General features: G+C 41.7%; 1 long non-coding RNA gene across 3 annotated transcripts in view; it reads right to left on the reverse strand.

Annotated features, from left to right (window-relative positions):
• The window catches only part of LOC148225569 (uncharacterized), a 66,153-nt gene extending 49,518 nt beyond the window's left edge, over positions 1–16,635 (reverse strand). For all 3 annotated transcript variants that reach the window (XR_015808443.1, XR_015808441.1, XR_015808442.1), the window contains exons 1-2: positions 16,462–16,635; positions 12,036–12,200 (exon numbers count right to left, since the gene is read on the reverse strand). This is a non-coding gene — a long non-coding RNA (uncharacterized LOC148225569). The remainder of the gene's footprint in view (positions 1–12,035; positions 12,201–16,461) is intronic.
• Positions 16,636–16,899: the final 264 nt, after the last annotated feature.

Below are 16,899 nucleotides of genomic sequence, written 5' to 3' on the forward strand. Positions count from 1 at the left end.
CAGGCTATTGCAGCTCCTTTGCTGCTCAGCTTTGCTCTCCTGTCAGATGCTGCTGCCTTGAGGAGAGTCCTCAGCTACTTCAGCAGAGGATCTGATGGCTTAGCTCCAAACCACCTCCTGCAGAAGTTCAAACTGAGCTCTCAGGGTTGAACGAGCTCTGGGGGAGAGTGGAATAATATCTTGAGCTATATCATCTGTTCACTAAATGAATTTATCTAGACCCTGAATTCAGAAGAAACCCAAAGAAAAACATTGTGCTAAGGAGGCAGCAGAAATAAACTGACTATTCTAAGTCTAGGACTGCAGCTCTTCTGTGGATCCAATTCCAACATTCTCCCATTATTCCCCTCTCTTTTTCCCTGTTCACAGCACTAATTTGCCCTCATTTATCCAGAAGTCAGATTTACTGTTGTGTTAAATGCAAGAAAACAGCAAAGATGACACAGTATTGGGCACAGTAACATGCAGAAGTAGGTGAGACTTTTCATCAAGCCTGAAAAGAAGTGAGTAATAAAAATATCTGACTCAGGAGTATTCTGATTGAGGGTCTTCAGACACAGCACACAGCTGTTTTCTGATTTTACTAGTGGCAATGAGCACTGGGTTACATGATTACTGGGGTCCAAATGCACTGATAATGTAAAAGTCAGCTAACCACCCCCTCATATAATGATTGAACCAAATTCCTCTGAAACCTTGAAATAGTGCAGCTAAAGGATCTGTGAAAGCATCAACATTCTCTCTGTAGGATCCACAAGTACTGGTTTTCCCAGTCAAATGGAAGAAGACAACCCCAAACACTGTGAGAAAAGCACCCACTGGGCTGCCAGCTGCCTGACTGGGAACATGGGATGTCAAAACTCTCTAAAAATCTCTGTCCTCTAGAGATTTCTAGTTCTTTTCTTTTTTTTTTTTTTTTTTTTTTTTTTGTTTTTTTTAACATAAGTTATTCAAGTCAATACAATTCCTAACAATCTGCTTCGATTAATAACCCTAATTCACCCTTAATAACTCTAAATTCATTGCCCTCACATTTATTTAATCTAAGCTCTTTCTTGCTTATATTCTGCCCACACTGTAGATTTCAGGAACTTGCTTTAAGCAAATAAAAGAAATACTTGCTGATAATATAATTACAGTAAGAAAACATGGGGTTCTTGACAATTTTTGGGAAAGCAAAAAGGCCAGAGGGATTTGATCTGAGAAAGTTCTTAAGAAGCCAAGTCCTAGAATGTACACTTCAGTGGTCACTTTATGCATGGCAATGCTGAAGACTCACCTAGGACTTCCCTATTCAGTTTGAATGTGGAGTATTTAATCCCAAACACTCTGGGAAAGAACTTCCTCTCTTTGTAGGTCCCCAAGTTCTGTAGTTTTGTTTGCATCAGGGCACAGATCCCACTGAAAAGCATAGGGGACCTGACCTAGCCAGATGGTTTGGGTACTTTCTTATTGGCAAAGCCATGAATTTGAGTCCTTTCAATCTAAACTACTTAGTGGCCCATTGACACAACTGTGAAAAAGTAGATGTAATGCCAAGGTTGGAAATTTCCTTGTCACAACCCTTCAAACTTGGTGAGAGAACCACCTGAGCTGGTTCAGAGGCCAGCCTTGATTTCTAGAAAGGCTTGAGGATTCAATCCTGATTTTTGCATCGTGTTTTATACTCAATTCATATAGATGCTAGCTGAACCTCACTCTGCTGAAGGGCACTGAAGATGTGATCAAGGGAAATGGTTAAAGATGCTATGGTTCTCTGTCACTACTGCTCCTCCTCTAAGGCACTGCTTCATGAACAAAGCAAAGCTGGAAAAACAGTGTCTTCTCAGGCTTCAGCCATTTCAGTTAAAATAGTTTTATTTATTTGAACATACCTTTCTGTTGCAGGAATAGATTGTTAATTTTAGGAATGTGGCAGAGGATTTATTCTTAAATTGCAGTAGACAGATTTGTTAACCTGTTCCTTATCTCTTCCATGGTCTCTTCAAGTTTAGTCTCTGACAGCCTTATGCCTAAATTTAATATTGTAGTTTCTACTTTGCTACTGCTTACAGCAAGATCAGATAATCCCAAATGTACTCAATATTTCATCATCAAAATTTTCCACTAACACAGAAAACAAGATAAGCACCATCTCTAAATTACTTGAAATTCTACAAGAGGACATAAAAAATATTTATTCTCCTCCCCAAAAAACTCTGCAAATCTGTCTGATCTTAGCTTTGTTTAGCTCCAGTTAAAAGTTTTCCCTGTGTCTCTGTACTTGCCTCTTCAGTGGATGCTATCAATAACTCCAAGTCAAGACTGAAATCCGTTCACTGCAACCAACAAAGATCAGTGTCTGGCAAATCAGCACGAAATGTCTGAATTTGAGGCCCATAGCCATGAAGGCAGAGTATCCTGGAAAACCCAGAGAGATCGAACACACAAATCTATACCCTGCAATAAAGATTTTCTCTTGTACAGCTTGGTGTGTCACAATAGTCATGATCTCCTTCTGCTCTTACAGAGATGTGAAAGTTCACTTTATTTAAGCATTCGTAAGTTTTGAGGTGCTAATTGATAGCCTGCAGTGCTTTGAGCCCTCTGTGTTTTTGCCACCCATCTGTTTTGCCTCCTGTCTGTTAACACAGCTGGTGAAACTCATATGCAGGAGCCCACTTCATCCCAGGTTCTTTAAAATCCCAACCTCTGAATGTCCAATTAAACCAATCGAAAACAATTAGGGAATGTGCAGCTAAAGCAATCAACGCTGCAAGGCAGCCTTTGGGAAGGCAATGCTAACTGGTGTGTTTTTGTGCACACGCTGATTTATTAGGTTATACAGTGATGATAAGATAAAATTGCAATGAGCCTGGTGGGGAACCCAGAGGTCATGATCTCTACATTATCACTCGATTTATCTGATCTATATCATGAGGGCTTAATGGTAACTGTTGTGTTTTAAAACAATACCTTTTGTTCTCTGGTAATGTACTCCTTGTTGTCTTTGGACAGCAATCTAAACAGTCACAGCCACCTGATGATAAGTGTTGGCAAGGTGATAATCAGTTTGCCTGCCTTATAATCCCTACAGGAACAGATGGATTAAAACATTTTAAAGGGTGTTATAAATTACAGTAGAGTAATAATGACAGTTCAATTGTTTGTGATGAGGGATAAGGTTAGTAAGGAGAAACATTTTTTTACCCGATTAACTGGTACACTTGCAAACAACAGAGAAGTTTTCTGTCTCACATCTTTGTACTATATCTTGTCCCTTTCCCTTCTGTTGGAAGCAAAGAATCTTTTATTGTTCCCTCTAAAATCTCAAATAGGGACATGAAATGATCAGGAAAAAGACTGAAGTCCTTGCAGGACCCTGTGTGCATCCCGGAGCTGGGTGTGTGCTACTCTGCCCTGCGTGTGAGGTTTGGTGGAAAGTGTCTGGGGACGGGGACCCCGTGAGCCACAGAAGGGCAGAAGGAAATCAGCCATGGACAATCTGTGGTCAAGTGCTGGAAACAAAAGGAACTTTTTTCTGACGATGATGAATGTTTTGAGCCTCCTGGAGATCAGTGAATCCCTCCTAGGTTGTAAAATCTGTTGTAGGCATACGTTTGATTTTCTCCAGGGGATTTGTAATTCTGATTATTTCACATGGCCATTTCATAGAAATGAAACCTAAGGAAACTCTGTTTACAGATACAATTCTGTATATGAGTTTCCTGTGACTGCAGTTTGAACACTTGTACCTCACTGGATCGCACCAGCCCCAGCACATGCAGTCAGCATAATCAGGAGATGTAGAAAGTTACTTGACACATCCTAAAAGAATATGCTTCACTGTGGCTATGAAGGCTGACACCCTAAATCATCTCTTTCAGATTTTTACTGTACCTCACCTTTCCTCACACAGAGTCACATCACATCCTGAATCATATTTTTTGCCCTCACTCTATCTTTTCCATTTTTTCCAGATTACTCCTGGATACTGGGTCTCAGTAACATTTATTATTATCTTACTTCAGAAGGAGTTCTATGTCTGCCTATCCCCCCTCTTCTTTTTTTTTTTTTTGGATCAATGCATTGATGCAGGGAAGGTGTATAACAACTCCTATCAGTTGTATTGGAGAGAAGTGTTTGGTATGTAAATTCAGCACTATGAGCTGGAGACCTCTCACATTAAATTTTCTGAAGATCTCTGGTCTCCTAACAGCATAGTGGTGTCACTCATGGTTTAGGATGTTGCTTTGTAAGACCTGCATGTTTTCATAGTCTTGACAGAATATTAGTTGTACAATGGAGTTTGCATAACAAAGAAATCCTTCAATAGAAGGAAGAGCATAATTTTAGTGTTTCTGGACAGAAAAATGGCTTTTTAAGGTAAACTAGACCAAAGCACTGGAATCCTGTAGAAAAAGGAAATTTAGGTGACTCAGGAAGAAAGTAATTCCCTAGGCTGCCTTCCATTATTTCTTATAAATTCTCAGTTCAAATTCAGCCCTGGAGCAGAAGGATGGATTAAATGGCTTCCTGAGATGCCTTTACATTTATTTCCTGTTATGACTTTTCAGAGCTTACGAGAAATGAAAGTAGAATGAAAGGAACGCTCCCCATAGTTGTGGTTCTTCCAGACAGTCCCTGAAATGTGTTTTTCCATCAAACTGTTAGTATCCAGGTGAAGAGCTAGTAGAATTGGTACAGGTGATGATTTAATAATAAGAAAAACCTATTCAATAACAAATAATAATCACAGAGAAAGCCTGAATTGCAAAACCAATTAATTTTTTATCAGAACAATAAAAAATGTCATAGTTAATATAATTTGCTTATCTAGGTATTTTACTATATAATAATATGCAGCAACTTGCACTGTTCATGTGAAATATGAAAAACCATGTTGAGTGATGTTCCTGGTACAGACATAATGGCAGTGTACCTACTAAAGTAATTAACTAAAGAAATTATCCTTTTTCCAGAAACATCTGAACTGACAGGAAGCAATGAAACTAAACATTCAACTTGACAGCAGGAATGGTTTTCTAGCAGTGAGGATAATGAAGAATTGGAAGAGAATTCTTGGGGAAAAAAGAGGTGATCACCACCAGAGAGAATAAATATATGTGAGAAAGTGCATCTTTGAAGTTACATTTGCACAGAAGGGTGGGCTGGATGACTTCTTTGAGCCCAGTTGGAAGCATTTCCTGTGATGGCAGCTCAGCCTCCCACTCTTCTTTCCTCATCTCCAAACTATGATATCTGTGAAGCCTCTTCATCTGAAAAACCTAATTGTAAAAGTTGCAGGAAAATCTGGTTTGATGATGTCTGCTGTTGGATGTTAGGCCATAGAGGACGTGGTCTCAGACTCCCATGGAACCTCCAGTGAGCCTCCAGCAGATCCTCATGTGACATCCTTGTGATTTATTTTCACATGGTGTTCAGTGTTTGTGCTGACTCTGGCAGGCACAAGCAGGGGACCCAGCCACTGGTGATGATGATGATGATGATGATGATGATGATGATGATGATGCCTGCAGAGGAGCCTGTTCCTGCCAATGAGAAGTCACTTCTTCTGGGAGGAGCTTGCTATGACTCCTTATAGAGTTGCTTCCATTTGTAGGTGTCTCTGTCACAAGGCTGAGACTGACATCTGTCTCCTAATCTCAGAAGGCTGGGTCACTTTGAAGGCCAAGAGGAGCAGAAAGATAAACCACTGAGGGCAGCAGAAGTGGCATTTACCTGTATGATATTCCAGGCTGGAAGAAAGGCAAACCATTAGAGATACACACCCTAAGGTGAGGAACAGACTTTTCTATGGAAAAGGGAAGCTGTAGACTCAAACTCTAACTTTGGTGTATGAGAGTATACCAATGCAGATAGCAGATCAGGAACACTGAGAAAGACCCCTAATATTACAGGACAATAGCTAGCAACACAAAATATCCTGTTTTATTTACCTTACTGAAAGAATCTGTCTGGAAAACTCCATAAAAACTTATGTGAAATAATGTAAATGGCACTTGGCCACCATGTCAAGAGCAAATCCAAGGGTCCCATGTGGCTTCACACAGCAGAATTTTCTCCGCACCAACCAAAGAAAAACAATTCATGTGTGAGGTGAAGGGGAAGGAAATAAAATATATACAGGGTTGTGTTTAAAACAGGCAGTACATCTCAGAGGGAGAAATGCACAGCTGAACTCGGCTGAGCTCTGTAGTGCCAGAAACCAGAGACACACCAAGTAAGAGCTGCTGCTGTCTGGAGATATGTATAATCTATTCCAGTTTTGGGCCTCCACCTGAGAACTGGAGAAATCCACAATCTGTGGTTTAAACCTTGACCTGTATTCTCTGAGATGCTCTTTCTTTAGTAGCAGCAGTAATTCTTTTGAAGGTTAGTCTAGTCAAGCTCTGCAGGACAGCTGCAAAGAGTGTCAGTGCAGAAAGGCAGCAGAAATGGAAAACAAGATAGTTCATATGGGACATGCAGCCTTTACATTGTACAGAATCTGGTCTCACAAGAGAGCCAGGAACTGCTCTGCAGGAGGGATCATTGGGATGGAGAGACTCAGACTGATGATCTGATGTCTTTGTGGAACTCCTCAGCAGCACACACAGACCAGTGCCAGGGAAGGTGTAGATGGAGCTTGTTTCTCCTTGCAACCCTATACCAGAAGCATGGCATTAGGTAAGGGAAATAAGATTATTGTACTTCACATGGGAGTGAATCTGCACCCACAACCTGAACATCACAGGAGTTCAGAGCTGAGGGGTTCAGCTTGCCCAGACCCAGAGGTTTAATCGTGGCATGCCAGTTTTGAAGGTATGAGCACAGAAAGTGCAGTGGCCAACATTTCCTAAGCCATTCTTGTTATGTTCCCTCGGGGTCTGCAAAGCACACGTGCTTCCTGTGGCTGTGATGGGGAGGAGGGAGATGCCAGGCTGGGAGAGTCCCCTCTGCACCAAGCTGGATCTCGTTCTGCACTGGACCTGAACCCAATGGTGATGTTTGCCTGGAAGCCCTGAGTGGTTCCAGATGTGGCACTGTGGGGTGGCATGGGGCCAGCACAGGCAGCTGTCTCTGGCATTTGGCAAAACCCAGGAGGGCAAAGCTGCCCCAGCTACATGTAAGTGCTTTCTCATGAGGTAGTAAACCCTGCTAATGAGCAACCTGGCTTTTCTGGCTTTTACCAGGCTAGTTGTCTGATATGAATTCTTGATCATGCTTGATTCTTAATCCAGATATTGTGAATATCAGCGAGTTGTGCCTTATCTCTGTTAGCTCTGAAGATCCTCACTGCTCTCTGCAGAGGACCAGCCATCACAGTGGTCAATAGTGTCAACATTCTGCTGTGTGGCTTGGTCCTAGCCAGCTTTCAGCCATGGCATTGACTTGAGGCCTGGAAAGAGAGCTACCTTTCTGAAGGTGATCTTGCTTTAGTGACGTCTAAGTGGTCAGTTATGAGAGCAGGTGTCAGTGACCCATTTCCAACAGAGGTACTTACAGACATGTGAATAATAAACTCCCTAATTGGTGCCAGAAATGTTTCCAGCTTTACCTGTGAATATTTGAATACAAAAGGCTGCTGCCTTCTTGTACCACATCTCTGTCTCTCACCAGGTGCAGATAAGGTTTTCAGAGAAGCTACTCTGGCAGAAATCACTCCATGCTGTGCACTGGAACCCATTGCAGAGGCTGCACAGTCCCACACTGGGGAATGTGCTGCCTCAGACAGAGATCAATATTCACATCTGACCTGCTCCTCCCTTGCAGCAGTTTTTGCCTGATATTTTAGCTGGTCCAAGTGACTCCAGTGTGTAAAAGAGCTTAACAAGTAGGATCCTGTTTGCACTGGTGCCATTTACTGTGTATGCGTAATGTGGGTTTCTAAGCTTTCCGTGCAATATTTTTCCTGAAACATCAACTGCCTGGAAGATCATTTTAGCTCTGCTCACATCTCCTCAAGATCATGACAAGTATGGCTGTAAGTGGTAGCTGCAGAATTTATAAACAGGGCAAATTCATCACCCTGTGTAATGAGCCAGGCCTTGAAAATGAAGGACACCAGTTTCTTTCTTCAGCATCCTGTCTGGTCCGTGTCTGACATGCTCAAGCCAAATAGGAACCATCAGGAGCATTCACACTCTGGGCAGCAGTGGGAAAAAGCAACAAAGTGGTATTTCACAGCCTGAGCCACTGCTATTGTTCTACGCAAGATCTAGAAATTAAATAAGGTCTCAAAGCTCCTCAGTAAATAAGGGCTTCTAAATAAATGCCATTAAAAAGACAGTCTTGGAAATGAGCAAATATCTTTTTCTGTGAGAGTCTTACTGTATGTGGACCATGAAAAATATCTTTGTCTCAGTCTTTGCTGTTGTAGTTTGATCTCTATGTGGAAACAAGTGACAAAGAGTACTTGAGATGTTCTATTTCAGGAAATCTATAGGGGAGGTTAATTTAGGTAAATCGGGAATCCTCTTGAGATTTCAGAGAGAAAGTGGCCTGTGCTGTTTTCCTGAAACACCTTCAGCTGTGGCTAGATTGAGGAACATTAAATGAGGTCTGTAGTTGGGATGAGTCCAGAAGGATGTTTTGTCTCCTTTGGTTTGGTACAGGGGGAAGAGGTGGGAAAGGTGTTGATAAGCAGAAATAAAAAGGTTGCCACACTTAAAATGGCTGGCATTTAAAAACTGTGAGGCACACGTTTTTTCTTTAACTCTGCACAATGAGAAATCTTAAGGACCAGTTTCTTATATTGCCCATACCAAACTCAATGGGGAGTAACTCCCAGATCTCTCCTTGTTTACAGAGGAGATGTGTGTGAATCTGGATCTAAGAGGAAAGCCAGACAGGCCATCATGCTGGGCAGTGATGCAATATATCAGAGCTGGAAATGAGGCCACAGGCATCACACCAGGGACTAGAGGCACCCTACTCTCACATGTACTCCCTGCACGTCCTTAGGCTCTCCCAGTTTCTCTGGGAAACCTGACCTAAGATGTTTTACATTTAGTCCCTTCAGGCTTTTCCTTGAAAAAATTACTCAGCTCTGCTTCTAGGGGAGCATGTAGCCATGGAAGTTTCATGTTTGGTGGTTAGAGAGAGGGATGCCTACAAGACCTCTGCCATCCAACTCCCACCCACTGGTTTGAGCACCTTGAGTCTGTATAAAGGGAAGGTGAAGCCGCAAGGATCTGGCAAGGGAGTTATTGAACCATAGCTCTGGGAACACTTCCCCTCGGATTTATGAACACTGGCACTAATCTCCTGACTTCTTCAAGGCATAAGTATGGCCTCATGTGGGTTTGTTTCCTTGTCTGTTGAAGAAATCCTCTTCCTTTGCCCCTTTTCCCATTGGCAGAAGGCTGGGCTGTGCATCCACTGCCTCTCGTGTTCTGAGTGTGGGAACAGAGCTGTGGGCTGTTGGTAAATAATCAGGCAAGCTATCCTACCCACACAGCCAATCTGACACTCTGTGCCCATCATTGCATTCCTTTGGGCTGGAAGTCCTCATTTACGCCTTTGTAATTTTATTTCACACATATTTTTTAACTAAAGCAGTCTGTTGCTTCTCCCCATAGAACAATTAGGTATGTGACATTTCCACCAAAACAATAGTGTTTTCAAATGCTGTGCGAGTGAAATGCTGAAGGTTTCATTTAAAGTGAGAAAATAGATGTAAGCAACTAATAGTTTCTTCTCCAGTCCCAGAAAATGAAACCTTTCAAGGCCAAAATCTTGCAAACAAACTTTTGAACTTTTTTCCAGGTAGTCTTTGAAATACTTCTAAATTAATATATGTATATTCTTTGCCATATTTTATGAACTGCTGTGCTCTTCTTCACACTGAAAATAATAAACTGGTGCATTCATGTAAGAGGAATCAACTAACAGACCTTTTTTTCCCACACGTGCAGGAATGTGTAACACAAGTAAAAATACTGTTTCTGTGGATTGTTCATTTTCCTAGGGCTTGTTCTCACAGAAGAGATAAAAAAAGAAACTCTTTTGTATCCTAGTGGCTTTCTTTGTGATATTATAGACTTAAGGGGAAAAGCCCAGACCAAATAACTGCTGTGTGTGAGCTATAGCCAAACAGCCAAAGCAATACAAAATATAACTAACAGTGTAAGTTGCTCCTTTGCCAGAGATAGGGGGTAAAGTCTTAGTGTAGCTTATTTCCTATTTCCTTCTGTGATTATTGTGGCAACAGCCAAAATCTTTAGCAGTGCTGGAGTGATCTCTTCACAACTCCTGTGCTGAGCAGAAATAAGACAATATCCATTGCAAGTGAGGAGCACCACTGATGTTTTCCTGCCTGTCTTTTGAGCCAGGAAGGCATAAGTTATTTCTGAGCACCATTTAGAACCTTGATTTGGTTGACTGTAGATCTCTGGAGTCATATGAAATACTCTGTTTTTCAGAGCTGGAGAGCAGCAGCTACAGCACATTCAGTTGCTCTGGAGCAGCTGATGGTGCCAGCAGTTCACCCTGGGGCATCTCAGGTTCGTGCAGATAAACCCCATGGATTCCCCCATTCCCTTGCAGGTGGTCTGATGAAATCAGCCTTAGCATTTGTATGGACATTTAGCCCATGCTGATGATACCAAGCAGAACATCCTCTAGCCAGCAAAAGTTAAAAAAATAACAATTAAAATCAGATATTTACAATTATCCTTAAGTTCCAGAAGTCTCTCATTCAAAATTCACATACAACCACAGGGCTCCAAAGCAATTGTATGAAGTCTCTAAATTTGTGCTTAGCTATGTCCTCCAGTCAGTCACCAGACATCATCTGAAACCTTGAAGGTTAGAAGAGATACCACTGCCTTTGCCAATTTTCTCCTGTAATTAAACCTGCTTACTGCTGGGGCGGGGGGGGGGGGGAAATAAAGCTCATTTGAATCTCATTTTCTGTTATCTAAGATAAGGTCATGCCTCTGGCTTGTCTGGTGAAGATGCTGAAAATTGCTTCAATTATCCCTGCTTAAATGAGTGTAATCACTAAAATATCAGATAATTGGAGCTGCAAGGTAGTGCTGTTGGCACTAAGCCTGCAAAATGAATGATTATTTTCCCCAGTCCAGTGTAGAATCTTTCCTGCTGAATTTACTGTTAAGTCAGCAGTGTTTAGTTTCATTCCTTCACCTTGATATGGAAGGAGATGTGATGGAAATAGAGAAAATGTGTCATTAGACAAGGGAGGCAGAAGGGACAGGGATGTTGTGTATTCATCAAAATTTATAGGTATATATCTGAGATGGTGTGATTTATTGTCTCTGAAAAATTATGCTGTATAGAAATATTTCATGCAGCTTAGGGGTGTGTGTGATTTCAAAACTATTATGTGTAAATATGTTCTGGATTAATGCCACGTTAAAAAAAAAAAGGCATCTTAATATATTGTTATTGGGATTCAGATGTGGATCCTGGAAAAACTATATTGATGATATTTCTCTCTGGTTTCGAGTTCATCCAGCAGATACACTTCATTAGCAAGGATTTGTTCTGAATGCCCCATTCTAACCAGGAAGGAAACTTCTCATTGCTCTCAGCAATGCCGTGTCGAGCCCCCTCAAGGGCTTTTATCCTCACCACACTTCTTTGAGGTTGGCAAATAATGTTATCTCAAGTCAGCTAATGGCAGACTGGGGGCATGGAAAGGTTGGAGGGTCAGTCCTCCCACCCTCGGGAATCTCGAACAGGAACACGAGCAGGGAGCACACGTGGAATTGATGCATCTGCTGCCCTCTCCTGCCCTTTGCTGCATTTCCTGCAGCCAGCCCCTTCAAGGGACAATGGGCATACTGCAGGATCTACTGTGCTCTTCTTTATTAAAGTATGAGAGATGCTAACAGCTTCACTTACAGTTTGCTGAATTTGGAGTCTCCTGGATTCCTCTTGAACATTATAATTCATAGCTGCCCCACAAAACAAATGCATTTTTATTTGATATTTAGCTATTTATTCAGTCATTTTAGATTGGTAAGCCCATGCTGAAAGCCCAAATCTTCAATCCTAAAGACAAATAAATGAACAAGGAAACAGCTTACCATTTGCCCAGTAACATCTCTTTTGCATTTGTTGTAGAGTTTAATTACTTTCCTTGGATGTTCACATCCACCATGCAGGACTGGACCTACTCCTTAGCACTGGCTGAGAAGGCTGTACTAAACTTTTCTCAGACGGAAGATTTCCTTTCTTCGTCAGCCATCCTGCTAAAAAAAAAAAAAAAAAAAATCAGAGGTGATAGAGAGCAAAGAGAATCCCTGCTGTAGCTAGCACAGTGTCTGCAGAGCTATGCATGGTGAGAGGGTGAGAGGGAGGGCTGACACCTCGGGAGATTTCTCATCAGCATCCTGCTGTGTACCAGCTTCCTACACAGGCAATCTCCACACAAAAGAGTTAATCACAAACTCATCATCCTGGAAAAGATCAACACAAACGACTCTTGCTTATACATAGCTGGGGTTGTGCTAACACACATATCCAGGCTGGGCTTCCCAGGGCTGGATCCAGCTGCGTTAATCTGCTTCCATCCAGTGCAGCCAGAAGCAACTTAATCTTTTCTGTCAGTCTTGCTTTTAAAGGCAATGTGAAAGTAAAGCAAGAAAAGCTCTGAGACAAGAGCTAAAAAGCTTTTAAAAGAGCTAAAAGGAGCCTGTTTTGTCCGACTGATAATTTGAATTGCCCACTTTGAAAGCTCAGCTGGTAGTGCTCAAATAGGGGAAGCAGAAGGCAGCGCTGTCATGCAAGGCTCCAGGTCCTGGGGACAGACAGGGAGAAAGGCAGCAATTGAAAGAAATAGTGTAAATATTTTGCCTGCTACAGTAAAGGCCATTTAATAGAAGCTAAGGGCAACAAAAGGAATGTGGGTGGCTCAGGTGACTGTGAGATGTTTACACAGACTCTTAGAGAAAGCAGGACAGGATGTATTTGTCCCACCGATTGGAAGTAGCCATGCATGTGTGGAAAAATGCGTTTAGATCCTCTATTTTCATGCAGAAAAAGAGCTCTCTTCCCCCTTTTCACAAAAAAAAAAATAAAAAAAGAAGATGGGCGCTGTCAGGCAAGGTGGGAGGGAGAAGAGGATGGAGTGAGATGCCACTGAAGGTTCCCTTCCAGTGGGACCTGGTTCAGGGCTCTTCTGGCTCTGATTTGGTGTCACAATGAATCATAGTTTAAACTGATGATGCGATGTGAACACAGCACATAATCCAAGGAAGGTGAAAAAAGCAATCCTGCAAAGGAAAACATCTCAAAGGCAAGCTGCATTCAAAACCCTTCCAGAGCTGAGAGAGGCTAAGCTTCATGCTCTGCCTGTATGCTCTCTATTCCAATGCACAGTGATAAAACCTTAATTTGCACACCAATGTATGATTATTGCCACAAACCATTCCACAATGGAGCTTGCAAAAAAAAAAAAAAAAAAAGAAAGACAAAGAAAAAGAAAAGAAAAGAAAAGAAAAGAAAAGAAAAGAAAAGAAAAGAAAAGAAAAGAGAAAGAGAAAGAATAATTGTTATCAAAACAACAGTAATGAAGAAAAATAACCTTTTCCTTTTTTTTTTCCCGCATTGAAAATTTCTCTCTGTGTATTCCTCTACAATCTGCTTTACTCTGTTAAGAACAGGGACGGCTGCATCAAGCTGGAATCTATATCTGTGCCATACTCCATAAGTGATCCATGCTTGCATACTGCTTGCATCTGACACAATGGCACAAAATAGAAATCAGCTTCTTCAGAGAATTGCTTAGAAAGATTTTCATCCTTCTTTCTCCCACTAACAGATTGAATAAAGCAAGGATCCCTTAAAGAGTGCAGGAAAGGCCATTTTAAGAAACATCTTCTGTGTTTCTTCCACTCAAGGAAGAGAAGATGTATTTCAAATCCATCCGTGTCAGTCCTGACCCTTTGGTGCTGTTGTGCACCCAGAAAAGCCCTACTGGAAGCATTTTCCCTGGAGGACAGCATTGCTTTCCCTGCCTCAAAAGCACTCTGAGAAGCTGCAGGACCTTGTATAACTGTGCTTGTTCCTAACACACAAACCAGTGTTTGGTGTCTCCCAGGATGATGCTCAGGTAAATACCAGCCTGATGAGACATGAAATGAGACAATCCTTGAATGCCTGAATTCTGCCTGGATGTCTGGAAATGACTCAGGCTAAAGAGGCAGCACACCATGAGGCTGGTCTGTGAGGGACTGCAGAAAGCCAAGCACCAAGAGCTGCTGCTGCTCCCCTGGGCAGTGCTTGGCTGGGGCTGGGGGGATGCAGGGCTCAGCTCAGCCCACACACAGGTGAGCATGGTGCAGGCAGAAATGCTGGCTTTCTCATGGATTTGAGAGTTTGTCAGGTGAAGGACTCAAGAAGATGGAGATGTATTTAAGACAGCAGGTAATGAGTAGCATAATTTTGACTCTGACTCCCTGACATGGGAAAATATGTCTAAGAATGACATTTGGCAAGAGCCTGCAGGCTAAATGCTATTGTAAGCAGGGGCAAAGAGTGACAAAGGGCAGGTTAGATCATAAAGAGTAGCTTTGAGGCTTTTAAGAAATATAAACAAATGGGAAGCAAGAAGTAGGGGAGATCTACGGAAAACAAGACAAAGAAAGGTGAAGGAGATTTTATATTCAGAGCCACAAAAAGCAACACTGAACATTGAATTTTAGTAACCATTTCAACCAGCCACAATAGAATCTTCAAAATATATTTGCATTTTGTATATGAAGGAAGATTAAAGAGAAGGCAATTGAAGACTGAGCAATGGGAGAATGAAAAGAAATGTATTAAATAATTAATTTGAATTCTTTATTTACTTACAAAACTGGAAAGCTGCTGAAGGCATTGGTTGACATTGACAAGCAGTGGTAGAGGAAGCAGAAATTATGTTCACCAGACAAGACCATCTATCCAGACACATATTTCTTATTAATTACAGGCTTATTACATTACCATTTCAGTCTTCAGTTTAAGTTACCAGGATCCCTGGCTGCGCACATCTATACCTACATTACTTTACTGTCTCTGCTGTCTATCGGTAAGAAGCAACATTCTTAAGGGTATTTTAAGACCTCTGGAGGCTGGGAAAGAGCTGAATGAGATAGCTGCAGCAATGATCTATAAAATAAGTAGTGGAACAAGAAAGATGAAGAGAGTATACAGCTGTTCTTTACTTCTTCCAGTATAAAAATCAAAGGGCACAGAATTAAACTACTGGGTACTAGTCCCAGGGCAAACAACAAAAAGCACTTCATTGACTGCATCAAATACAATTCTACTATGTTCCACAGATTATATGGGTTGCAAATATTTCCTTTGATTTAAAAAAACTAAAACTATCAGAAACAGAAATGAAAGAAAAACCCATCAATGAATATTAAAAACATTAACATTCACTCAAGACATCCCGGAGTCACAAGTCACAGGAGGCTGGGAGAGCATTCCTGGATGCTTGCCCTGCCCTCACATCCTTCCTCAGATAACATCTGCTGTGCCTGCTCTGCTGCTGGGGCAGGACACCAGACCAAATGGATCCTCACTCTGATCCAGCACAGATATTCTTGTATGGTTCTGCACTGTGAACTCACTGGGCAAGTGATCTGAGAAAGAAATAAGCCAGCAAGTTTTGTATTTTTTTGGTTTTTAACCCCGATCAGTTCCCTGATCTTGTTTACTGAGTGACCAAATAAATGACTGAATGGGCTCTGCCAAGGGAGTCATGGGAAGAAGGATGAGCAGTCAGGCTTTGGCAATGGGATGAAGGAGCAGGAGGGAACAGAGCTGACTAAGCCATTTTTGTCACTGAAGTAAATACATGTGAAGCAAAAAATAGAGATGGAGAGCTGGAGTGAGTCAGGAACGGAATCTTTTCTGTGTGGATGATACAATGTCAATAAAGACTGCATAAAGCTGCATGTATCCCAGTGTTATTTTAATGGGTGCACAGACAGGACAGGGAAGAGTAGCCCAGGTGAGAGCCCAGCCCTTCCTGCTCCCCTCAGCAGCAGCACCCTGCTGCTGCCCATCACAGGGCATGTGGAGCACATCTGTGCCCTTCCCTGAGCTCTGGTCTGGAGACACAGAGTTTCATTTCTGAGCATGGCATGCCTGACAGTGATGGAGCAAATTGACTATTATCAGTTTCACAGAACTACATTTCTATTTTATTTTCTATGTAAACTATTAAGGATAACTTGACTCTTCAGTTAAATGAAAAATACTTTGGTTCAGCTTTTTGTTTTTTCTTATTTTTAAAAAAAGGAGCAACTTTTGAAAAATGCCATGTACAAGAACTGTAGCATTTCTGTTTCCATCATAACACTTGTGCTTGGGGATGTATCCAGGCCAAAAAATGAAAGGAAAAGACTGAATCAGAGCTGGCCAGAGTTTTGGAAGTCAGTCTTGAGGTATATTTTCCTTTCTCCCTTCAAAGAGATTTCATGGGAACAGTAAAAACAGAAACAGGCACAGTCTTACCTTAACAGCCACTGATTGCAGAAAGGCAGTTACACAAATTTCCCTCTTTTCCAGATTTCTGAAGAAATAAGCCTTACACTGCAGCTATTGAGATCTGGAAGCTATGAAGTCTTTAACAGCCTCTGTACCAAATCTTACAGACAATCTGCAGAATAAGAAAAATCTGTCTCCCACTGACAGTTTTTGTAGCAATGTGAATCATCATCACTCCAGCTAAACTCTCTTTGCTTGTCTTCATGTGACAGCTTAGTTTTATTCCTCACACCACCTTGCACAGCTCTTAGAGGAGCTTCAAAAGTGGGTGCAATGCAATTCTTCCCTCAAGTTTCATTGACAGTATATCACTGTGCTCTTCCTTCTGTTTAGATGATGGTCTTAGATCTGCCTCTGAGCCCTTCAAGCCATCAAATTTGGGTGGCCAGACAGATTTTGTGGGCA

Source organism: Sturnus vulgaris, chromosome 1 (genome assembly GCF_052056855.1).
Source record: "Sturnus vulgaris isolate bStuVul1 chromosome 1, bStuVul1.hap1, whole genome shotgun sequence".
Lineage (NCBI taxonomy): Eukaryota > Metazoa > Chordata > Aves > Passeriformes > Sturnidae > Sturnus > Sturnus vulgaris.